Raw genomic sequence first — 26,077 nt, forward strand, 5'->3', positions numbered from 1 at the left:
TTGGGGGGGGGGGCGATGAATGGTTGAGAGCGGCGACGATGGTGGATGGTTGGGGGCGGTGGCGGCTTGCAGTGGTGAGGGGTGGAGGAGCTGCAATGGTGAGGGGTGGAGGAGCCACGGTGGTGAGGGGTTACGCCGACGATGGGCGTAGGGCGGCTGCGCTCGAGGTGGTCCGAGCGGAAGGCGGCCGCGCGCCGGCAGTCAGCTAGCTAGGTTTTGGGGACGGCGGGGGCGGTCGATCTGATGGAGGCAGGGGTAGGGCATGATTTGGGGGCAGCGTTGCGGATCTGGTCGAGGTAGGGCCGGCCCGTCTATTTCACGATGGGCCAAAAATTTCGTCAAGTCGCGTGCTTTTTTTCCTAGCTGGCGTGCTAGGCATTTCCTAAACGGCGCCCGTTACAGGCATGGGCGTAAACGGGCGCACACCCCTGCGATGCTCTGGGCCGGCCCATCTAAAGTGTTCTCTTTTGTGTCTTAATCTGCAAAAAAGGGTGGCGCCCAGGTTTCGAGCCAGCTACCTCTCTCGTCAAAGATCATTGACTAACCACGCGGCTGGTGGCCGGGATCTGGTTATGTTTTACGTTTTCCTTCTATTATTCGTTCTTCTTCCTTTTCCCCTTTTTTCGTTTCCCATTTTCAATTTTTCGTTTTCTTTTTTTTCTTTGGTCTTGGTCCGATGAATTGGTTTGCAAATACACGGTAGTTCATCGTATTTGAAAAATATTCATCGTATTTGGAAAAGAGTTCATCGGATTTGAAAAAAGTTCATCAGATTTGAAAAAAAGTTCATCGGATTTGGAAAAGAGTTCATTGGATTTGGAAAAAGTTCATCGATTTTTAAGAAAAAAGTTCACAAATTTCAAGCAAAAACATCAAACTAGAGCAAAAAAAAAGGAAAAGCAAAAAACAAAAACGAAAAAAGGAAAAAAGAAACACTGAACATTTTTTTAAAATATGCTGAACTTCTTTTGAATACATGCTGAACAAAATTTCTCTGCACGATGAACATTTTTTATACACACTGAACATTTTTTCAATGTATGGTGAACAATATTCAAATACACATAGAACTTTTTTAAACTACGATGAACTCCTTTTGAGTGCATGCTGAACAAAATTTCTATACATGATGAACATTTTTTATACATACTGAACAATTTTCAAAATCGATGAACTTTTTTCGAATTCATGAACTTTTTTTTCCAAATTGTTGAACTTTTTTCAAAATCGGTGAAGTTTTTTCATTTTTTTTTCTTTCGTCTTGGTTCGATGAATTGGTTTGCAAATACATGGACGTTTTCTTCAAATTGATTAACTTTTTTCAAAATCAATGAACTTTTTTTGAATTTTGATGAACTTTTTTTGAATTTTGATGAACTTTTTTTGAATTTCGATGAACTTTTTCTAATGTTGATAAACTTTTTTTCAGATTTGGTGAACTTATTTTCAATTTCGATGAACTTATTTCAAATTCGATGAACTTTTCTCAAAGTTGATGAACTTTTTTTCCAAAATATTGAACTTTTTTCAAAATCGGTGAACTTTTTTCAGAATTGATGAACCTTTTTTGAAATTTGATGGACTTTTTTCTCAAGATTTGTGAACTATTTTTCAAACGGATAAACCTTTTTCAAAATCGATAGACATTTTTCTCAAAATCGTGAACTTTATTTTTCAAAATCAATTAGTTTTTTCAAAACAAATGAGATTTTCTGTAATTCATGAACCTTTTCCAAAATGTTTTCACAAAAATTAAATCAAAGCGCGACAGCAAACGTTGCCATGTGTAATAAATAGCGCGGCTACAAGTGTACTTAAAATGTTCGCCCCGTATTTGGTCAGTAGCACGTCGTAGGTCAGGTGGTTAGGCATACACTTTCGCTGTTGTCACGGCGCGAGATCGATCCTTGCTGAGGGCCATTTTTTGCGGTTCTTTCGCTTTTTCGCGCTACCCCCTGTAGCGGGCCGGCCCAGTTGCATCGCTTTTCGGGCGCCAGTAGGAGGAACCGGCGCTGAGAGCGCCGGTTAGGAGCTCCCGGCGCGCTAGGCCGTTTTTCCGTTTCTCGCGAAGACGGTCTCCGGCATGGGCCGGCGGATTGTGGCCCGAGATTTAGTTCTCTCGGCAGTGTGTGGGCCGTAAAGTGTACCGACAGTGGCAGTGCCGTTGTTGCTATAGTTCTTCCGGCAGTTAGCTTGCCGTAACATGCTTCTAGCGGCAGTAACAGATGTCCCGGTAGACAGTTTGCCCTTAGACATGTTTTTCTCTCGGCAGTTAACTGCCCCCAATCGAGTGTTGTGGTGTACTGAACATCCCTTTATTGTCATTCACGTGGTGATCTTACGGAGAGGTACCCTTGGAATGCAGGGCCGCACGACATAAAAGAACCGTAAAGAAAGAAGAAAGCAAAGAATCGCATGCCATACCACTTTGGCGCATGGTGCCAAGCGGGAGGAACAGACCGCCGCTCCTTGGGTCCCATGGGAGCTCCTATATGGTGCCTTGTTGAGCTTCTTGGCGCCCATGGGCCCCGCTCGTGGGCCGGCCCAAGAAGAAAATAACTCTTGACTGGTTTCCGAGTTCCCTTGATCACGGTCGACCAATAGAATTTTGAAAAATATTAGAAGAAAACAAAACAATGCTCATGGTTTTTGAAAAAAAGTTTACAAACTTAAAAATAGATCACATTTTTTAAAAAGTTATCAAAATTTTAAAAAAGCTCACATATTTTTAAAAAATTAACTAATTTTGAAAAAATCTCATCAAATTGGGAAAAGTTTATTGAATTTAAAAAAAATCAACAATTTTGGCAAAAAGTTCACAATAAATGAAAAAAGTTCCTCGATTTTGAAACAAATAATTGAATTTAAGAAAAGGTTCGTCAAATTTGAAAAGAAAACTTCATTAAATCTGGAAAAAATTCATCAATTTTGAAAAATATCAAATTTGAAAAAAGGAAAAAAGAAAAAACACGCCCTCGACAGGGAGCAAGACGCAAAGCCTCACCGCTACCGAATCCGCAACGAATAAAGATCTTCACCCGGAGCCTTGACACGGAGAAAAGAACCACAAGGGCGTCTTTAGGAAGATAGCGACAGCCACAAGTGTCGCCTTCGTCGATGCCAAGGCACAAAGTTTTCGCTCGGCAGCTCACCCATGCCACTACGAGGTCACCAGGACAAGCTCGCGCGAGGATAGATCCCATAGATCCAGATCGGAGCATCACCACCTGCCCACGCCACCGGCGCGCCGTCTGACCCACTACTGTCACGCTCCAGACATGATGCCGCATTCCGCTTTGCGCACACCATCAGGAGGGGAGAAATGCCTCCCCACCTACACCGATCGGGCTTTGCCTGGCGGCAGGAGGGGAGGGAAGCAGCAAGCTAGGGCTCCCCCGCCCCCACTCGCGGGACCGATCGGGCGAGACGAGTTTTCGATCAACTTGACACGTATCCTAGCTATTCTAGCTGGCAAATTTGTTTTTTTGGCAGTGGTAGCGTGTTTCTAACACGAACACATTTGTTTTCAGCATTTCAGCACTAAAAAAGAACACATTTGTTTTCACCACTCAATCAATCAAAAAAAAAAAGGAAAGGCACTAGGCGCAGGCGGCAAGCCTAGTTAGCTACTCCCTCCGTCCTTTAAAGAGTGTACTTTCAACTTTGTTGGAGGGTCAAACTATCTCAAAGTTTGACTGAGTCTAGAGAAAAATATATCAATGTTTATGAAATCAAATAGGTATATGATGAAAATATATTTTATCATGAATTTAGTGATAATAATTTGATGGCGTAAATGTTGGTGTATTATTATATAAATATGGTCAAACACAAAAAAGTTTGACTTGCCAATAAAATTGGAAGTACACTCTTTAAAAAACGGGGGGAGTATCTTGAAAAAAAAAGAAAGACACGGCAACGGCACGCACGCTGGCTGCAAATCTCCCGTTCCGCTCCCAATTCAACCGGATCCAGCCCCAACCCACCGGCTCCACTTATATACCTTTGATTTCACATCCGCAGCCACGCCATGCGCACCTCGGCGAAGCCCTGTCCAGCAAGGACAAGGCTCCGCCCGCAGCCACCGCCTCCGCCCCGGCTATAAAGCTCCGCCCTTTGGCCGGTCCGCTCCTCCTCTCTTCGTCCGGGCCGCGCCTCTCGCCTCCGATTCCAAATCCATCCGCCTTCTCGCGCCCCGCTCCCTCTCCGCCTGCGGGGCCGCGCCCCTCGCGCCGCTCCACCAGCGTCGTGCGCCAGCTGCGCGCGGTGCGTCGAGGTGGAGGGCAGGGTCCTCCGGGTGGTGGCCAGGGGGCGGTGGTGCTCGTCGATGCGCTCCTCCGCCGCCGCCGCCTGGTCCGGGTGGCAGTTCCCGCGGTCGCGCACCTCCGCTGCCGCCGGCGCGTTCAAGATCGTCTTCTTTGGATCGACCCGCCCTTCCGAGGCAATGGGGGGTTATCGTCAATTATCCCTCTCCCCTCTGGTTTCATGTTGCTCGTCCTCACTCGATTCGCCCGCTTAGATCACAAGAAATCGCGTCTGATTTATTTGATTCAGTTTTGCTCATCCTTGATTCGTCTGTTTTGATTTGATGAAGCGCGTCTGCTCGTCCTCGATTCGTCCGTTTAGATAGAAATCGCGTCTGGTTTGATTTGTTCGTCCTCGCCGTCGCCCGTTTAGAATCGCTTCTGATATGATTTTGCTTGTCCTCGCTGTCGCCCTGATGCTCTCGCGTGTTCTTGAGGCCGTCTCATCGGGGGTCTCCGTCCCTGCGACTCTGGGAGGAAGCGAGCGAGCGGTCGGTCGGTTTGGGTCACCGTCTGGTTTGCGAGCTAGCAATTTTGTTTGAGAAACGCGTGCGCTTCTGTTATCCGACGATCCCGCATTTTGTGTTCACGGTGGAACGATGATTCCTGCGTTTCTGTTTGAGAAACTTGTGCGTGCGCTTCTGTTATCTCACGATCATGCGTTCGTGTTCGCGTCGGGGCGACGGTTGCAAGAAATCGGTTCCTCTGTTCCATCACCTGCGTTGTTCGTCGGTTATTTTCAGATCTCAAACGCATGCGCCCTTGTGATACTCTCGTTGCCCTCTGTCGATTCTTGTTCTATCGGTAGGCGTGTGTGCTTCCATCCTAGATGCAGAGAATCCTGTTCTTGTTTGTTACCGTTGTTCTGACGCTCTTCTTTTCAATTGTTTATTGTTATCATGCTTTGCTTATCTTCCCATATGGCACGATTGATTGACTGTTGTTTGCTGTTTGATTGATTGCCTTGAGATGGATTGTTGTCTGTTGTTTGACTGATTGACTTGAGATGGATTGTTGTTTGTTGTTTGATTGATTGCCTTGAGATGGATTGTTGTTTGTTCTTTGATTGATTGCCTTGAGAAGGTAAAAACCATGTAGGCCAATTGATTGCTGTTTGTTGCCTTGAGATGGTATGCTTATATGGCACGATTGGTTGCTGTTTGTTGCCTTGAGATGGTACATGTTTGTATGGCACGATTGATTATTGTTTGTGTATGGTTATTAAGATTGATTGCTGTTTGTTGATTGGTATCTAACTTTGGTATATGTAGTTACTGATCATAGGTAACAGACCTAGCACTATTCTTTTTTCTGAACTTTTTTGTGATTATGTCTTATGTGGATATCATATTCTTTTTTTGGTATATTACTATTGTCAGTCCTTGGAATAATGCTTTTCTAAGTATTTGAGGTACAGACATGTTGATCTGGACATATCACATTTGCTCTTTATTGTGTTGCTAAGGACACTGATGGGTTGAGTTGGCATATAGGGCAGGTATATTTACATTCTTTACATTTTGCGATGCGGATGCCTGTAGTCCCAAAGTGTTTATTTACCTGATATTTGCATGGATGTTTTCATGATGGCTAATATGATTCGTTATCGTTGTTCTGATGGTGTGCTTCTAGTGTTTTAACTGAAGCCGTGGATCGCTCATCAACCTGGTATGTGTTTGGATGATAATCCCTCTCGAATTTAACTTGTTCCTATATTTTACACATTGTTTATCTCATGGTTGGTAATGGTAACCTTATGAATGCATATCCCACATTTTAGCTAGTTATATAGTAACGCCATAGTTCCTTGGATTTGTTCTGTCAGGTTAAAGTATGCCAACCTTATTACAGTTTACAGTTAACAACTCATTAGGCCAGTACCACATGGACAGAACATGCACCGCCCTGTAGCACTATATGCTATCTTAACTGCCATAACCAAACGAAATTAAAATCGCCAAGGACTTCACAGTTTATATGGACAGTTAGGCAGACTAGCACTATTTAAGAAACATAAACAGTACCAATCTAATCTGTTAGGCATGGACTAAACTATTTAAGAAACATAAACAATACCAACCAAATCAATAGGGAGAATTTTCGGGAGTGAACTATGTTTTAGGAGGTGAGGTGGCAATGGTCACCTGTCTTCCTTAGTCTATTAACGCATATTGGAATAAATATAATTACTGAAGCAACTTTATCTTTTGTACAAACAGTACTAGCCTGATCAATAGAGAGAATTGTCAAAAGTGGCCTCTGTTCTAGTAGGTTGCAATGATCACCTGTTTTCCTTGGTCTATCAATGGCATACTTACTGGAAGAAATATAATTACTGAAGCAACTTTAGCATTGTTCCTGTTGTGTAAATCTGATTTGAGAAACATGACCAGTACCATCCTAACCAATAGAGAGAATCATCAAGAGTGGCCTATGTTTTAGTAGGTGAGGTTGTAATGGTCATCTGTTTTCCTTGGTCTATCAATGCATACAGGAAGAAATATAATTACTAAAGCAACTTTAGCATTCATAATGTGTGTAAACCTGATGTTCTGTGTTTTTGTGGAGAATAAGTGGCTTCAGTGGATGTCCTGGCCTCCTGGGTGACTTGATGTTTTTTAATACAGTAGTTGGTTCCATTAACCTCTTAAATTAAGATCAATGAACTTTGAATTATTCTAATCATTGTACTGGACGTATATATGACGGATAACCATTGATAATATAATTTCATGCCTAATTCTGAACTTGTTCACACATAACTAAAGCTGGACGCTGTTTGATCTCGCAGCAAATATGACTTGTTTCTTACTCATACTTGACTGACTTCATAGAAATGCTTGTCTGACTGAGTGACTGTTGTGTAATACCGTATTACTTTCCTTTTATTCGGGCAGGTCCTGTAGGTGAGTACATGTTCCACTGGCAGGTCACTATCATGGGACCCTCAAGACAGCCCGGTTACCGGTGGTCTATTTTTGGTGAACATCCATTTCCCATCTGATTATCTCTAAAAGCCCCTGAAGGTAATTTCCAGTGTACCGAGCTAATCTTTGTAAAAAAAGAATTTATATTGATTCTATGATATTGGAATTGCTGTTACACAAATGCCTTGGGAGTCCTCAAACAACTACTCCCTCCGTTCCAAAATAGATGACCCAACTTTATACTGAACGGAGGGAGTAGTTTGCTGCTGCTTACTATCTTATCTGTTTTTTCTGACATTCAGACATGAACCTAGTTCAGGTCTCTTTCCGCACCAAGGTGTTCCACCCAATCATCAACATTCTCAAGGAACAGTGGAGCCCAGCTTTGACCATATCAAAGGTAATGATCTGCATTCCTAGCTTGGTTGGTCCATTTTGCTTAAAGCTTGTTACCAGGAATTCTTCATTTATGTTTCTCTAACATTTACCCGTCTCTGTTAACAGGTCCTCCTGCCAATCTGTTCGTTGCTGACGGACCCCAACCCCGATGATTCTCTGGTGCCTGAGATCGCTCACATGTACAAGACTGATCGGGCCAAGTATGAGTCCACGGCATGCTCCTGGACAAAGAAGTACGCCATGGGTGGATGTATAGGCAAGCAATGTCGAGAGAGGTATTCTTTTGATTGTTTTATTTTTATGGTTTGCTGAAATGCATTTCCCCCCTCCGTTTAAGACAAACGGTGGGATGTTTGCTAATTTCGAAACACACTAGTTACTTCCATTTGTGTACTTCTATTTGTTCTTGGTTCTTCTCACCTATAGCTGAAGTCAAAGACGACAAACCAGGTGAATCATTGGAGTTGCAGGACGATCAATCACCAGTAAGTTTCTATGCTTTCAAATGGTCAGAGTTTGAATTTTGATCAGTTTGTCTGACTTGTTTTATGCTGAATCCTTGATTCCTTGATAACTTTGATATACACACATGAATAATTACTTATGCTGTTATGATCATAAACTGATTTCTAAGTATCTTTGACTCATATGATGCTTATTACATAACAGGTCATCTGAATCTTCATTTATAAATATGACTGCTGGTGCTGCTGATGATGTAAGCTACTTTTCTTGCTTCAAGAATAATAGAAACATCATTTACATCACACTCACATGTTAAGTTGATCATTTTATTTCAGGCTAGCCATCGGCTTGGAACTGATGAGAGGCAACCGCTGTTGCCAACTTGAAACATATATTTTTTAGGTATGAATGGCTTACCTTAGCCAGAACTTCTATAAGTGTTGCTCATGTTAGCTTTCTCTAGTAAGTAGAACAATAATACATTTAACATTTCTTTTCTGCCATATGCGTATGCTCATGATATTTGAATCACGAACCAAATTCAAAACAAATAAGCATATGTGTCTCCGCCCACAAACTTGCGGGTAGTGATGAAGATAATCACTTAATCAGCCTCTAACTAGCTTCCTATTTTCAGGAATGAAGATCTGAATCACCCTCACCCCTCTAGAGAAATCAGTTTACTCATTCAGGTTCTGGAATTTCTTTATAGCTTTCTGAATTTACTTCGTTCTTGCATGTGTTAGCTTTCTGTCTGTGCCCCAATCTATGTCTACTTCCTTCTATTTCTTGTGTGCAAGTGCTCCATTGTGTGTGTGACTCTGTGCGTGTGATGTGCCCCTATCTATCTCTGTTTCTTGTGTGCAAGTGCTCCACTGTGTGTCTGACTCTGTGTGTGACTGTGTGTGTGTGACTGTGTGTGTGACCGACTGTGTGTGTGACTATGTGAATGTTGCATTTGCTTGTGTGTATGTGACTTTGCGTGTGACTGACTGTGTGTGTGTGACTATGTGAATGTTGCATTTGCTTGTGTGTATGTGACTTTGCGTGTTTGTGTGAATGTTGCATTTGCTTGTGTGTATGTGACTTTGCGTGTTTGTGTGAATGTTGCATTTGCTTGATGGTGTGGCCTGTATGCTTTGCTGAATGATTGGTGTTGGTGTGGTTTAACACTGCCTTTGCCGGTCCCAAGCCCGGATGTGAAAATGTGGAGGGAGCTGCATTTACCTCCTTCTGATTTTTGTGGCTGATGGAATTCTAGTTTACTTAGGGCCTGTTTTGCAACGCCCCAGCTTCTGCAAAACTTCTCAAATCTGGCTTCTCGCGTGGCTTCTCGCTTCAGGTGGCGATCTGGAAATCGTTCGGCAGCGTCAGCTTCTGAAGTTAGCGTTTCGGAGTGGGCTGAGAGCCCAAGTGGCTGTGAAAGAGGCATGGGCCTGGTCGGAATGGTGGGTGTGGACGTTATTTTCAGCCCATGTGGCAGGTTGACTGGTGAATCGTTATGTTCGCTCGTCATGTTTCCCTCGTACCGGTTCGATCGTTCACTTGGCGGTGGCATTGCTTCGTAATTTCACCCAACTCTATCTTCTCCGTTTTCTGAGAGCTGGCAAATGCTAGCTTCTGAAACTCCTCAGTTTTTGCACGTAGACGCCCGCCAGCTTCTCAGATTTTAACTCCATGAAGCTAGAGCGTTCGGCTCAGCTTCATGCGTGAAGTTGACGAAGCTGAGAGCTGGAGCGTTGCAGAACAGGCCCTTAGATGGTTAGCTTGTTAATTAGTTTTGTGCATGCAAGACTTGAAACCTAGCTGACGTAGTGTTTAGTTTCTGTACATGATAAATGGTTTTGTTGTGCACCCTTTTTCTACTCTTGGATGTTAACTTGCATTTCTTGTGTTTCTGAATTGATTATCTGTTGTAAGATATGGTTAGCATATATAGTTCATGGACAAATGCCTTTGTGTGCAGCAGTTGTCATACATTTTATTCATTCCAATGGTGATTTTACTACTGGTTTTTTTGTGTTAGAACTTTTGCGGAAGTTCTGTGTACCCCAGTACTAATGTATATGTATTTCTGTGTCATTTTGTACTCCCTCCGTCCGGAAATACTACATCCATTCCTCCGACAAGTATTTCCGGACGGAGGGAGTACTATAACATCACTGAAGCCAGTGGTTTATTTGAGATGAGTGACGTGATTACATTGTACCAGACATGCGACTGCAACAGCTCAGTGTATGAGTATGCGCCCCGCGACATCAATTATCTAGTTACTTTTGAACAATTAGGTAGTTCACACTATGCAGTTTTACTTGTATTCAGGAATGGAGCTTGTTCACTTCCTAGATGCAGCAGGCTGTCCATGTTGTGTTCAATTTCTTTGATTCACCTTTATTTTCATTCAGCAGGTTGTCCATGTTGTGTGTTTCATATGGATTAGACGCGGTCGACTACTTTGTCTTCGATGCCGTGGCTCCTCGTTGGGTCTTTTGTACTTCTTCTGTGTGTTCAGTTTTTAATCCCATTACGTGTGATGCTCTTTGTTTCTGTGTAATTTGAACCTCTGGTTCCGCTCTTGTGAGCGGTGTCTCTGCTCGTGCGGACACACATGATTTGAACCACGACTTTTGAGCTGTGATTCTGCTAGTGAGGCAAGCATGATTTTAGCGGTGTTTCCATGCAATTTTGAACCATGCCTATGTTATGATCTTGTGAAAACGTTGCGTGAATATTTATTGCCAATCGTGTGTCGTGCCAATGCTGCCTTTGGTTGATTGTTTGGCTTGTTGCTTAGCTGAATGATTGGTTTAGTAGTTTTGTAGTTTAGCACTGCCTTTGCCGGTCCCAAGCCCGGATGAGAAACTGTGGAGGGGACTGCAGTTTGCTCCTCTATTTAGAACTTTCACGGTCTCCAAATATTTCTCAATAGTTTCAGAAACTGTCCTAGTCGAGTACGTTTTACTTGTAAGTGTATAGGAAGCCTTGCATGAAAGGCCTCCTGTACCACAATTCTCTAGAAAGATGCAGTTCAATTGTTGTGGCTTCCCTAGAAAATATTATGGTATTTCTGGACAAGAGATACGCAGTAGGGTAAAGTGTGCTCAACTTTTATCCTTATTTAATTTTCTACTAGTATTGAGTTAAGCCCATGATGATTACCTACATGTTAGAATTACCGGCAGTGACGACATTTTATGGGCCTATCTTGCTTGGAAACCCTTTTCTTGATTAGTTATTAATCTAACATGGGCCTAATGGGGAATTACAGAGGAGCACCTAGGTGCTCTACCCACCCAAATCAGTACAGATGCAGTGCATATAGATTCGGTTTGTTCGTCTTGAATGTGTTGTATTAAGTTCTGTATGGCTAAAGTACTCCTTCAAAAACATCTCGTACTATATGCATGCTCTTTCGAATGGTCCCACACGCGGCTCCCACCTGTACGCATTTACTGCGACGCGGTGGGCGATGGCTGATATTTTCATATTATTTTTTACTAAATGACTCCTCGGCGTCCTTATTTTGCTCACTGACCCCCTCAAAAGCTTATTTCGTTGCCTGACCCCATTCGCATCGGGCCGTAAGGCGCCGCACTTGCACGCCGCCGCGCAGCCCGCCAAGGCGCCATTGACCGACGATGACCGGCCGCCGGCGTCAGAGTGCCTGATATATCCGAGTACCGGTGGATGTGGTAGTTGCATCCGACTAACATATCAGATAGTCTTGATGTGCTCCGTCGACACACTCGACCATTCGGTGCGCTACATAAGGCAGATAATCCGGCATGTTAGGTTGGCGCGCTTGGGTCGATGTGGGCCATACCTGCACGCAGCCCCGCCTAGTAATGCCGAAACTAAAGAATACCTTGCTAGGCGCTTAAAAAGTCAGCCAGTCCGGCTATCTGTTAATGTGTGATTGCTGTGTGGGTCCACGATGGCATTGGAAGCGTCCTATTTAGCCACCGTACCCAGGTGAAACCATCTGCCGTTTCTCCCCGGCCGCCCCCTCGTCATCCTCTTTGCCGTCGCCTGTCCTCCTCTTCCCCATTGTCGCTCGTCCTCATCTTCCCCGGCATTGGCCCCAGCCGTGCAGGATTTGTTTTCGATGGCCGATAAGCTAAGGAAGGCGATGGTTGAGGTGTACATGGAAGAACTGGAGCGACAAGTTCGTGCGAAGATTGCCGGAACGCAACCTGTTGGTGGCAAACCCATTGAGTGAGGATCCAGCAATCCTTCGTCTCATGTAAGTAATCCCGTGGCAACATATGTACCGTTGGTTGATTTCAAATCTGTAGGATCTATCCTTTGTGGGTGGTTTCAAATCTGCAGGCGAGCTGTATGTAGAAACTGATTGAATCCTAGGTTTGTGGGACTGTCTAGATTCATGCCTGGGTTCAAAACGTCCAGATTAGTAAATATTTAATTTAGTATTAGGGTTTTCTAATGCGCAGAAGGCTTCCTAAACCAGTAGTAATAGAATCTGTCATTATAGTTGGGATTTGATATATATAATCAGTAAAGCTGGAGGACATGAAAATAAGAGGGGTTGGTGTTAATTTATGGTTCTTTGATGCGGGAATAGGAAAAGTCGAAGAAGAGGGAATGTGTGTGGAAACTTGAAATGGAGCGCGGAACTACCATACGTAAAGACTTGTTGAGAAACATATAGTTAAAGAAACTGCCTAATGCTTTTATCAATTGATTCTTTTGGAATAATAACAATACATTAGTATCGGTAAATTCAAAACAAGTGGTATATCAATGCTTAATGACCATAATATATAATGATCTATGAACCCGATTTCATGCAAAGATGGTTTGATCTGATCATCTCTTCTCATTAAATATGTGCTACGTAGACAAAGTTCTAACGCCGTGCCTATTATTGGAACGGTCTGTGGTTAGTTTTAGGCAATTTTCATGTGTACTGCTTTGTTTATGCATCGCTGTTCAGGGTTTAAGTGCTAGTGATGATTGCTGATTACCATCATTTCACAGTTTTCACTGGTTTCTTCTATATTTAATTATGGCATGCTAAGAGACGACGGCAAAGTGGGGAGCATTGTGAGAGGTCTATGCTTTTGCAGTAGTCTAATTCCTACACTCTCATCACTTTGAATCTATGAATATGTTATACATACAAGTTGGTAAATAAAGGCACGTTTTGTGTTGTGCATTACAATGAACCTAGGGTTGTTCCCTTTCTTGCAACAATCATCATGTGCAACCTTATAGGTGAAGGTCTTGATTGCCAGATGTGAGGGCATTGAAGTATGTTGTGAAGATTTTTCTCCCTAGTAATACTTGGCATGTCTTGGAATTGTCGTTAGATCAAGTTAGCTACACACAATATATTCTCTGAATGCAACAAGTGGCATTATGGATGCATTACATATTACCTAGTGGATGGATGTAAGAACACCAAAGAAAAAAGTAGTTGAGGTCTAAACAAAAGTGGCTTTATGCCACAAAATAGATCATAATGTTAGATTGCAAGTATGATCCCAAACAAATTACTGTACAACAAATTCAGTAAGTTAGCCGTCCCACAAGTGTATGCTGGGAACATGGTGGTTTTTTGGCTTGATCGCTGGCAGCTGGGTAATAATGTTGTCCTTTTGCGCGAGCATTTCCCAAGGCTTCATTCTTTTGTCATTTATGACACGGTCACAGTCAGAGAGTTTATGGAGCAGCCGGAGGTCTCGGAACACTTCCATCTGCCTCTGCCACATGAGGCTTATTTTGAGCTCACTCAACTTCAAGATTTGCTGTCTTTGATCAATCTAAATGTGGAGAGTAAGGACATTTGGAAGTGGCCATCTAAATCTGGGGAGTTCAAATCAAAGATATACTATGAGTCTTGCTTCTCCCACCTAGTGGTTGATCCCATTTTGAGATGGATTTGGAAGTGTGCTTGTACACTCAAATTTAAAGTGTTTGGATGGCTTCTTCTAATGGACCGTTTGCATACTAGGGATATGATGCATCGCAGACAATGGATCATACAGGATGACACGTGTGTTCTTTGCCTCTGTGCTTCTCATGAAGACCGGGCACATCTCTTCTTTGCTTGCAACTTCAGTCAAAGGGTTTGAAACTACCTTGGGATTTCTTGGATTGTTCAGCCAAACCAGACTACATATGAGATGGCTCTTTTTGCTAAGAGGGATTTTGGTTATCCTTTCTTCACAGAGGTGGTCTTTGCTGCTACATGGAATATCTGAACACAAAGGAATGGGAAGATCTTTAGAAATGAGAGACCTTCCTTCATATCTTGGAGGAGGAATTTCATACATGATATTTCCCTTTTGGCTCATAGAATCAAATGTAAATATAAAGATAGCTTAGTATCTTGGATAGCCACACTCTCTTAGGCCTCTTGTAAGTATTTTCATTTCTTTGTTTCACTTGTAAATTGTACATTTGTAATCTCTCTAGTTCTTTGCAATAAAGAACTGTGAGGCTGTTGCCTTGCAGTATATAGTCAAATTTTTTTTACTGCTTCTTCGATTCACAAGATTCTAGAAACACATGAATAGGAAAAATATAGGATTGCAATGGCATGCCTACTTGAATCCTACATGATTTTTGTTTGTTTAATTGCATCACAGAGAAAACTTTTCAAGAGGTTTGAGTGGATCTTAAAATTCCTATGGAGTATAAAGGAATCGTTAGGAAAAAATCTTAGAGGATTCAATCCTACGAGTCAAACGACCAATATAGGAAGAATTTACTAAGGATTTCTATCATTCGAATTCCTATGAAAATTATTTTGAATCAAAGAGGCCGTAAATGAGAACTACTTTAAATACAACACTTAAAATACAATACATCAAGACGGATGCCTTCAAAAATCTGTAATCCCCTAGGAGGGCATGTTAAGAGACATGCATTGAGACATTTGTGTTGGCGATCTTCCCCTATTGATAATAATATTGTATAGTAGGTTATAGTCGAAGAAAAAAGAGACCACACAATCATGTCCATTACTACTTGAGATTGGGGTGGGCCCACCAGACGATCGAGAATTTTATTTGAGATCTACCATTTCCATAATTATTTCACAGGACCAAAGGCCCCACACATCATACACAATGTACCGCCACTATCAAGCACATGTCGTACACAAAAAATATCATGGGACCGGTTCTCATGTGGAACTCTGTTCCTATACGCCGTCGGAGGGGAAATTCATCGCCTTCTTCACCAACATCGATCATCGCTGCTCGAGTATGAGTTGTGAGTAGACCACCCCCTGGACAATGGATTCATGGGAGTAGCCAATATGTAATGGCCACTTGATTCGACTATCATGATTGTGGTCCATATGATGAGTACTTTGCGATGATGTTCATCATGTGATGAATTATTCCTTCATGTTTAGATCACGTGAAGCTTATGTTTGGTTTATAGGTGCATATTTCTCTTTGATTATTTATCTTGTCTTGGTCAGTTTAGATGTGTAATCGGTAGAGGGAGCGGTGTGCATTGGTTGTGTGTAAACTTGCAAGTGTTATTGACGATGCGGACAATGGTATAATAAACTTGTTTGTCCCGGGATGAGCTGGAGGCTTAGTGGAATATTATTCAAGTGTATGTCATCTTGCTCAAAGCATTTATCTGTTGTTATTACTTATACCTGAATGATGTAGAGGTATCTCGGTCAACGATTGGAGTATCGGCCATATATGTAGGGAGGGTCTCGATCTATGGATTTATGGACATACTACCTATATAATATCAACAACACATCTTACATAATCTGCATAAGCATGAAATATTTCATCTTTCACATGTCTATGTTATTGATGCACTTTATCTTATGGAGAATTACTATTGGTGAAACTATGAACCTTGGTCTACTTTTTATTATAAGAAAACACTTCTAGCAACTTTCACTTGCACTTTTATTTCCGGTTATTGTTTATTCCAAATGTTCAAAAAAATACCTGTTAAATTATCTTTTAATATCTTGTACAATTGCAAAGCGTGTAAGGTTGACACCCTTGCTAGAGTTGTTGGGGGCACAAGTGAAGTTTTACTAGCTTATCATTTTTGATACCCTCTATGTATTTATACCTTGGTTCTCAACCGAAGAAACTTGCTACTTGCTACAAACTCCTGCACTTGAGGGCTCAACTACCTTACATCCTAGTAGACCTCGTGTAAGCATCAACCTCCAATGCCGCCGCGGAGGATAGTGAGTGTGCTTGAGAGAGAGAACACTAGAGAGGGTGGGATTTGATGAGAAGATGGCATCGAGACTGATAAACGATCGAACATCAAGGCGATATTTGATCTTTGCTTGCATGCTGAGCTTTCACGCACTCTACTTTTAGCAGTAGTAACCCCTCATCCATGGTCACCATGTATGCGAAGTAGAGGGTTTAAACCTTGCGGTTCAACACGAAAGAACCAACCTGGACAACGACAACTCAAGCGCAACATAGGAATTTTTAGACACCTATGTTCAGAACTTGATATGAGTGTCTACGGTAAGAAACACATTGTGTTTATTATAAAAAACAAAACCTACAACTAATATACTTGTGGGCCCCATCCGATGTCCTTGATATCATGTCACGTATATGTACACCTTGCCGTGCACGTTCCTTGCACGGTAGAAACAGAAACAGAAATCCGATTGTGATCTCCTGCCTTTTAATCAGGGGTATTATTCTTGTATCTGTGTAGCAGCCATGGACAGTTTATACCCAACATCTAGCTTTCTTAATATTTCCCAAATGATAAGGTGACTCAGTCTTTCGGAGTTGCTCATAGGGATCGGGTGTGCGTGTGTGCGTTCATAGGGGTGAGTGTATGCGCGTGTATATAAGCATTTGTGTCTGTACTGATGTTCAAAAAAATTGATAAGTGCCATACGTGCGACACGAAGCACTCCGGTCCTGATGTTTTTACAGTTAAAGTTGCCACCCCGAAAAGAAAAAAAACAAACCTAAAAAATAAAACTAAAACTTGTGATGACCCACAAGTATATGGGATCAATTGTAGCCTTTTCGATAAGTAAGAGTGTGGAACCCAACGAGGATCAGAAATAAATGACAGGTGGTTTTCAGCAAGGTAATGTCTGCAAGTGCTGAAATTGTAAGTAACAGAGTAGTTTGATAGCAAGATAATTTGTAATGAAATTAACGATAATAGTAACAAAAATGCAGCAAGGTAGCCCAATCCTTTTGAGGCAAAGGACAGGCCAAAATGGTCTCTTATAATAAGCAAAGCGTTCTTTAGGGTACACGAAAATTTCATCTAGTCACTTTTATCATGTTGTTTTGATTCGTGTTTGCTACTTTGATAATTTGATATGTGGGCAGACCGATGCTTAGATGTTGTTCTTACTTGAATAAGCCTCCTACTTATGATTAACCCCCTCGCAAGCATCCGCAACTATGAGAAAAATATTAAGAATAAATACTAACCATAGCATTAAACTTTTGGATCCAATCGGTCCCTTACGGAATAGCACATAAACTAGGGTTTAAGCTTCTGTCACTCTCGCAACCCATCATCTAATAATTACTCCACAATGCATTCCCTTATGCCCAAATATGGTGAAGTGTCATATAGTCGACATTCACATGACACCACTAAGGGAATCACAACATACATACTATCAAAATATCGAACACATATCAAGTTCATATGATTACTTGCAACACAATTTCTCGCGTGACCTCAAGAACAAAAGTAACTACTCACATATGATAATCATGCTCAATATCAGAGGGGTATTAAATAGCATATTGGATCTGAACATATAATCTTTCACCAAGTAAACCATATACTAATCAACTACAAGATGTAATCAACACTACTAGTCACCCACAAGCACCAGTCTATAGTTCTGGTACAAAGATTGAACACAAGAGATGAACTAGGGTTTGAGAGGAGGTGGTGCTGTTGAAGATGTTTATGGAGATTGCCCTCCCCAAGATGGGAGAGTTGTTGGTGATGATGATGATGATGATTTCCCCCTCCGAGAGGGAAGTTCCCCCGGCGGAATCGCTCCGCCGGAGGGCAAAAGTGCTCCTGCCCAAGTTCCGTCTTGAGACGGCGGCGCTCCATCCCGAAAGTCCTCTTCTTATTTTTTCTAGGTCAAAATGACTTATATACCAGAAGATGGGCACCAGAGGTGGGCCGGGCTGAGCACAACCCACCAGGGCACGCCTGGGGGGCCAGGCGCACCCTGGTGTCTTGTGCTCACCAGGTAGCCCCCCTTCCGGTGGTTATTTGCTCCACTATTTCTTATTTATTCCATAAAAAATCCTCGTAAAGTTTCAGCTTGTTTGGAGTTGTGCAGAATAGGTGGCCTGACGTAGCTTTTCCAGATCCAAATTTTCAGCTGCCGGAATTCTCCCTCTTTGTGTGAACCTTACATATTATGAGAGAAAAGACATTAGAAATACTCCAAAAAAGCATTATTATGCATAAAAACATCATAAATAACAACATGATGCAAAATGGACGTATCAACTTGCCATCCGAAAAAAGTTGCCATGCTTGACAACTAAAGTTGCCATTCTCGCGTCACTAAACTTGTCATAAAAACTGTTTGGAGTTGACATATGTTCGTGCCACACGTATGACACTTATTAGGGTCCTAATATTTTCTTGTCAAATAGGCTGATATGGACATTATTACTACTAGGAAAATTGCCCGTGCGTTGCAACGGGGAACATGCTATTAAAACATTGTCATGGTGTGAAAACATGCATAAAAATGAAAGGATTATACTCCCTTCGTTTCAAAATAAGTGTCTCAACTTTATATCAAATTTAATACGTTGTACTAAGGTTGAGACACTTATTTTGGGACGGATGGAGTATGTGTTTTTACCTCCTCGTCATATCTGGATTGATGCCTTATTTTACTATTGTGTACAATGACATGAAAGTGTACATACCATTGCCTAATATCATATCCGCCTTAGGAGTATTGTACATTATATTTTTCATCTATATATCTTCTGTAAGAATAAGATCATGGTTCGAATAAAGTTGTCCGCGCTACCATTGCTCGTCGTATAATCTCAAAATAATATATGCATAATCGGACTCGCCAAGATAAAGACGAGATGTTGTATTTTATGATGTTATGTTTTCTACACATGCAATGGTAGTTTCCTATGAAAATAATCTCAGTAAATTAACTAAAATAAAAACGAAGGATATTTTACCGGTATCTGATACGAACGTCAATAAAAATAGATCAGACCACCATCAATTAACACACACACATATATATGGAATTGTGCTCGATTTTTACTCAACGTGGCAAAACAAAATTTCTGCAAATGAATGATAATTTGACGAACTGTTATTAGGGTTGAAATTCGATTGCTATGTGATTTGAGTATTTCCTCCTAATTTTACTTTTTCTATCGATCATCTGGAAGAAAGACTGCTATATGTTTCTAATGATTTGGTCAGAACTTGAATTCCATGTTATATGCAGCACTACATGATTGCCTTAACACCCTTTTTTAAGAGTACATGTGCTAATCTGATAATCTAGATCAGAAATATGCTAATGTTGGAACCAAAATATGCAAAAGAACGTAAATTACAATATATACATTGAAGATAAGTATTTAAAACACAATTCCATAACGGTGCTAGCTGACTTGTATTATTCTTAAAATAGCATAATACTGCTACTGCTTGCTTGTTTGATTAACTACAGGGCCAGTTTTTCGATTTCACTTGAGAAAGTAAGTGAATCTTCTTCTGATGCATGATACCACCTTTTGTGTTCATCATGCACTGTGATTTTTTCCAGTTGTGTATAAACTAAACTGAAGCTATCAGTTAAATGTGAGATCGATCAAAATGGCTAACAAAATGATGCCAATTTATGCATTTGCAAACATCTAACGTGTTGCAACTAATTTTCCCGGCTCTCTTTTTCTGAGCTGCAGGTTGACTCCCAAACAAAACAAAGGATAAAAGAAATAAAAACAAAAAAATAAATGTAAGAACCAAGGATCAAACCCGGAACTTCCTTTGCAGCCATGAGGCACAAGCCACTATGCTACGCAGACGCTTCTAGCATACAAGGGACTTTCACTTTTAATAAACTAAAGCCAGCGGCCACTTAAGAAGGGAAAAAACGAATCGTTTTTTTTCACTTACTGGTGGCAAGGGGGTAATTATTAGCAACTACAGGGGTAATTCTTATCTTATGACGGGACAGAGACCCAATTCTCTTTATTATTAGGTAAAGATGGTACGTTACATGCATCGCCACTAGCATTTTTCGTCTATTTACGTAATCTGAAGCATCCATAATAACCATGCGTGCATACGCTCATAGCCATTATTATCTTCTCTGAATTAGTTTGCTATGAATTTTTCTTTAACCTGAACAGACTTCATCTCATGTACTGCAGTTGCATGGTAGCAACCAATGCCTCAACCTTTTTATCATCAATTTTTGTCGTGGCCGTATCAGAGGCTTGCCGCAACCAGTGTTGGGGGGAGGCGGGTGGTTGGAGTAATGGGGGCTACCCCCTAGTGCCATATCACTAACTTAAGGTGTTGTTCTACCATGGGTAGTGTGATCCACCATTCTATCTACTAAATCATCGATGACGCGCGTTGCTGCGTCCATATATTTGGAATTGTTTTAAATATAGGAAGACATGTATCATGGACATTAATTATATTTGATCTATGACCTAAATATTTGTTAGCAATAGAAGAAGAATGAAAGTACTGGGGTAGTATGGCAAGACATGGTTTTAAAAAGAAAAAGGTCCATTTTACTACCCTAAACAAAGTCGGTGGTTCACATAACCTCCTGAAGTCCAAAATGGTTCACTTAGCCCCTTAATAAAACCAATACCGTTCAATACTCACCCCAAGTGGATTTGGTCAGGTGGTTTTGCTGAGTTGGACCCGGTCAAGGCTGTTTTATTGACCGTGGGATCTCCTCCTCCCCTGTGTAGCCTCGGGCCTCTCTGGCCGGCGACGCACCTGGCCTGGCCACCGGCGGCGACTGGTGCGGTGAGCCGGGGTCGCCAGCGGTGACCAGTACGTCGGGATGGGGCTGAACTAGGAGCACGGTCGCTCATTCTTTCCCCGTCTCTCTCAGATTCGAGCACCGCATCGAGCACCACAGAGCGCCGCCAACCGTCGACGTAGCCACCGGCCACCCCTCGCCAAACTAGCATGTCCAGAGCCTCCAAAATATCATGCCGGACCTCTGCACTGAAGGATTCAAGCCCAGATGCCCGGAGTCGGCCCAGTCGGGTTGTCTTCTCCGGCTGCGGCCGCCGGACGCCGACAAATGATTTGTCACGCATAGGCGAGCCCAAGCCTAACCTTCGCCACCTTTAGACTCGCGGTGAGCCTGTCTCAGTTTTCCCTCTCCTTTAGAGCTCACACTCGTGTTGTAGCCGTCGTCCACGCGAGCTCAGCGCCGCCGTCCGCCATGGTCGTCGTGCTCCTCGTTGCCGGCTCCCCTTGTGTCTTTATGCTACATGTCGTGACCCCATAGGTCTGTACATTCCGCCCAGCTACCTAGTTCGCTTGGATTCATGTCGTAACACCGACACGTCAGAGTCGTGCCTCTGTTGCCGCTCAGCTCCATCGGTAGCCTGCTTTCGGCCATCCCACGGCCTCCTGCGACCACCCATGGATGCGCGCGAGCGCAAGCTACACCCTGGTAGCCTCCAACGCCGCCGTTGTGGCCTCCGGCGGAACACCGCCGTGATTTGAGGTCGCCGGCAGTTTGTGTCATATTTGACTAGCACAGTCAGCGTTGACTGGACCCAGATGTCAGTGAGAGTGGCTAGAAGATAGGAACCCATCCTTGGTCAAATACCGCCATTGACTGTGTCCACGTCAGCATCCGATCGGGGCAAACCACTCAGGGGGTGTTTTTGACCGGTATGGGATAGTTGAGGGGTGTAAAGGAGCAGGAAAAAACATCAGGGGTTATGTGAACTACCGACTTTGTTCAGGGTAGTAAAATGGACTTTTTTGTTTTTAAAATTGATCAAATAAGCAAGTATTTGGCAGTGCTATCAATAAAGAAGTGATTACCTACATTGAGTCCACAGTTTTATCATACATACAGAAGGAATGTGGAAATGTTTCCAGGTGATGTTACAATACACGTGTAACAAACAAGCACGATTACAGTTTTCCGAAATAGCTAATTTCATATTCCCATCAAGAATTATTATCACAGGTCGATCAAACTATCCACTGACCTCGCAGCTTCATCTCTCTCAAGCAGTTTCCCTTGCAGGCCACTAAGTTGCACCTGCAAAGAAGTAAGATCTTCTCTCTGCTTTTGGAATGAGAAGCCAAATGTGAAAAGGCCAAAAGAAAGATCTTGTCCATGCAACTTACATCACATGTCTTCTATCTAAAACAATGTTTACATTCAGGATCAAGTACTTCGAATCAAAGTCAAACTGCATCGCATGGAAAGCAGCGTGGAAAGATGAAAAGGGAAGCTGAAATTTGATCATATAGATTAGTGGAGTTGATTGACTATTTGTTTCTTTGATAGAGGTTTAATACATACAAAAAATGGGCAATAAATTCACGACTTTCACGGCCGCCAGTAAAGCGCATAAGGTTTGCAATATCAGGAGGTTTGTCCACAAGATTTGGTGAGTAGACACCACCTGCACTGCAACACATGGTTTCAACCAGCTGGATTCCTTTTGCACATATTCGTTCCAGCAGAAAAATGTTCCATAGTGCTGTCATCTGAAACAAGGTGCTCCTATTTACGTGACTAATTATGCAGAAGGTTTGCCAAATGAATATGCTTTGGTATTTGTTCGCTTAAGGATAGAACAACCTAGTTCTCTTTTCTGCCCATTTGACTATACTCTAATTTCTAAGTAACGTGTTGCATACAGCAACAAATAGTACCACGTCATGTTGATGCACATACATATCAATAAGTTCCACTAGAGATTGTGAGATGAAAACCTTTAAATACATGGATACTGAAGCATGAAGAGACAAGGTATGACAGCCTTACCTGGCCGAGAACCATTGCAGATTGTCAGATAAAGAACACTCCAAACAATATATGAGAACGGAGCTCTAAAATACGCCAAATCGATAGACAATAAGCAATATGAACACTTCCCATGAAAAGTAAAGGTCAAAAAGAGATCGACGGAATAGTTGAGTGGAAGATGAAATTGTAGGGCAAATTCTGCAAAAAGCTGGAAGATAAGAGGGGCAAAATAGCCACGAAACATCGCTGCTCGAGATTCTATTGCCAGAAGAAGGGGAACGTGAGAGCATGAGGTGACAAAGCATATATATAAGCGCATGAACTCAAGTATGTGTAGGTTGCCAGAATAATAATGTACGTCCATTAATTGGCACCGGCAAGTGGCTCACATTAGCTGCCATGAATTGCTTCATTGGTTTCAACGATGGTGAATCGGCTTCAATCGCCACCCAATAGCTGTTGCTCGGAATCTGTATACGTCTCCAAGGTTCAAAGATTCTGAGAAGATTGTGATCACCTTCAATAACAAAAAAGTTGGGCAAAATATTTTCGGCAAGAAGAGCTAATCTCTAATACACATAACTTGCACTGGCTCAACTCTATTCGGATACATTAAGTACAATAAATTGCAATAGGTAATATGAAATGGAAAAAGAGTCGCAAGAAAACAAAGATACTCAGCAATCATTAGAGGCCATAGTTTGTGTAGATGGATGAATGCATTCAGTGAGCTGGGAACCTCACATTTTAATTAAATCAATATCAAGTTCTCCAGACCATCGACTTCATCTACAAATTCAGACATGTAATAGGTCACATGATCAAAATGTTTTTTTTTCTGACATACCCTGCTGCACAAATCATCAAATAACAAAGTAGAGATTGGCAGCAGCACAGTTGCAAAAACAGATATAAGGGATCTGAGGAGGGGCTTTCAAGACAAAGAAGTTTTAAAGTAATGACAACAAAATTATAAATTAATCTTTCAAGCGACAATGTCTCCAATAATTTAGTTATGTTGCAAGAACAAAGGAAATTGACCAATGTAATTTAGTGCTCATGTTTGACGGAATGCTTAAGACACATCAGTAAATTAAGGACAATAAAAGGAAAACTCAATTGACAATTTGAGAAGATCAGAAATTACGAAGAATAAAAGATTGAATAAAAAATACACTAAGATGATGGGATACTTGCTTCCTGTGAAGCCTTGGAGTGTGCCCAGGTTGCTGTTGGCCGTTGCCTGGCAGATGTGGGCGCACATCGATGACCCTGTTGTCGCTGCGGATGATACAATGCCCCTTTCAGTGATCCTCGATCAACCAAGGGCGATGCCCTAGTTTGTGACTTCCTAGGATCAACCAATCATGTGTTGCTGGAAGCTATCGAGCCAGTAAATAATTCTAATTCACAACCTGTTTGTTCTTTCGTCATGGACTTGCCTGGTCTAATTCCTCCTGGCCAAGCAGCAGAAATCTAGATAGATGAATGGACGATGTGAATTGATGCGTCCTGGTCTAGCTGGGTCATAACTACGTCGTGCGAAGGGAAGGATGAATCTACGAGTGAATCGCTGCTCGAGGAAGACGGACGGATCAGGACAAGGAACCTCCGTCTCCACTATTAGCATAACGTGTAAGAGAGATGGGTCGATTTGTACCTACAGGTGAAGGAATATCCGGCGTGAAGAGGGGGGGAGCAGGACGACCATCTTCGATGACTGCTCGCCTAGGGATGTCGGTTCTACCGGGCACCGCCTTCCCTCGCGCTGGATTCCTCGCGCACGCCGCCTCAGCTTCACCCCCTCGGACGCAGACTGGATCCCCTCACGCGCCTCGCCTCAGCTTCGTCCCCTCGGGCGCCTTAGCTCGATCCACGCAGACCGGCCTCATCCTTTGTATCCCGAGTCGCAAGCATCCTCTGTATCGACCGCCTCGCTTGGATCCCCTCCAGCTTCGTCCCGTTGGCCGGCGGTGCGACCCCCATGGCGCACTGGTGGCTAGGTGCCTGGCATCGGGATTGGATGGACGCGGTCGACCTCCTTTAGCGAGGCGCTGGAATGGGCTGGCCGACGGCCCAGTTAACGACAGGCCTTCGTTTCGGCCTCTGAAGCAGCAGTCCATAGGAGAGCTGGGCCAGATTAGACACAGTGCGGGATAGATTGCTGTACAAATGAGATCTAACGGTGAGAAATGTTTAGATCGTGAAAACGGACGGCCAAAAACGTAAATCACTGTGAGGGTAGGGATTAGGTGCGGTTATACTGTCCTTAATTTTATTGGTGTTGTGTTATAATGTACTTTTGGTACAAATATGCAACTACTTCAAGTTTTAGTTAGTGAAGTTAACTATATGTCCGCATTCCATGGTTGTGCACACTTTTCATAATGGACTAGTGGTTGGGGCGTCACCCTGTGACGCCGCTTGAGAGGAAGTTGTGCGCACATTTTCATTTAAAAAAATTGACGGAGTTCTCGTCTTCATCTAGAAAAACATTAAAAAAATCCTCACCTCCATCTAGAAAAAGAAGTAAAAAAAGAAAAAAAAACCGTCAACGCAGCCTATCAGCAAGTGCCACTTTGAATAGCCCTTCATTTAAAAAAATGTGTGAGGTCCTCACATCTATCTAAAAGGAAAAAAATTATAAAAAATTCCTCACCTCCATTTAAAAATAATATCCCAAAAACTTTCTCACCGCGTCCAATCAGCTTGCACCACGTGGCATAACTGGTTGGCCGCCCTTTGCGCGACGCTTAATTTTCATAATGGATTGTTTTCTTTCTTATTGCAATTGTACACAACCTTGCTATATTTTCACGTCTTAATATATTTCGTTCGTGAACAGGGGGACTAGTATGCGGACATGGATGCGGGAGACAGCCATTCAATCGTAGCCGCATACATCCGACCAACAATTCGAACCAACCAGGTGAAATTCAATCAAACGAGACGGATTTCATTCCAGTTTAGATGTAATT

At 42.5% G+C, this 26,077-nt stretch overlaps 1 long non-coding RNA gene and 1 pseudogene across 1 annotated transcript; one reads left to right on the forward strand and one right to left on the reverse strand.

Moving 5' to 3' along the window:
- The first annotated feature begins 7,203 nt into the window (after positions 1–7,203).
- LOC119320288 lies at positions 7,204–8,801 on the forward strand (annotated as a pseudogene).
- A 13,343-nt stretch (positions 8,802–22,144) lies between these two features.
- LOC119325117 lies at positions 22,145–25,105 on the reverse strand. Its single transcript, XR_005157333.1, has 2 exons — positions 24,760–25,105; positions 22,145–24,672 (listed from the first exon to the last, which is right to left on the reverse strand). It is a non-coding gene; the product is annotated as an uncharacterized LOC119325117 (long non-coding RNA).
- Positions 25,106–26,077: the final 972 nt, after the last annotated feature.

This window comes from Triticum dicoccoides, chromosome 6B (assembly GCF_002162155.2).
Source record: "Triticum dicoccoides isolate Atlit2015 ecotype Zavitan chromosome 6B, WEW_v2.0, whole genome shotgun sequence".
Taxonomy (NCBI): Eukaryota; Viridiplantae; Streptophyta; class Magnoliopsida; order Poales; family Poaceae; genus Triticum; species Triticum dicoccoides.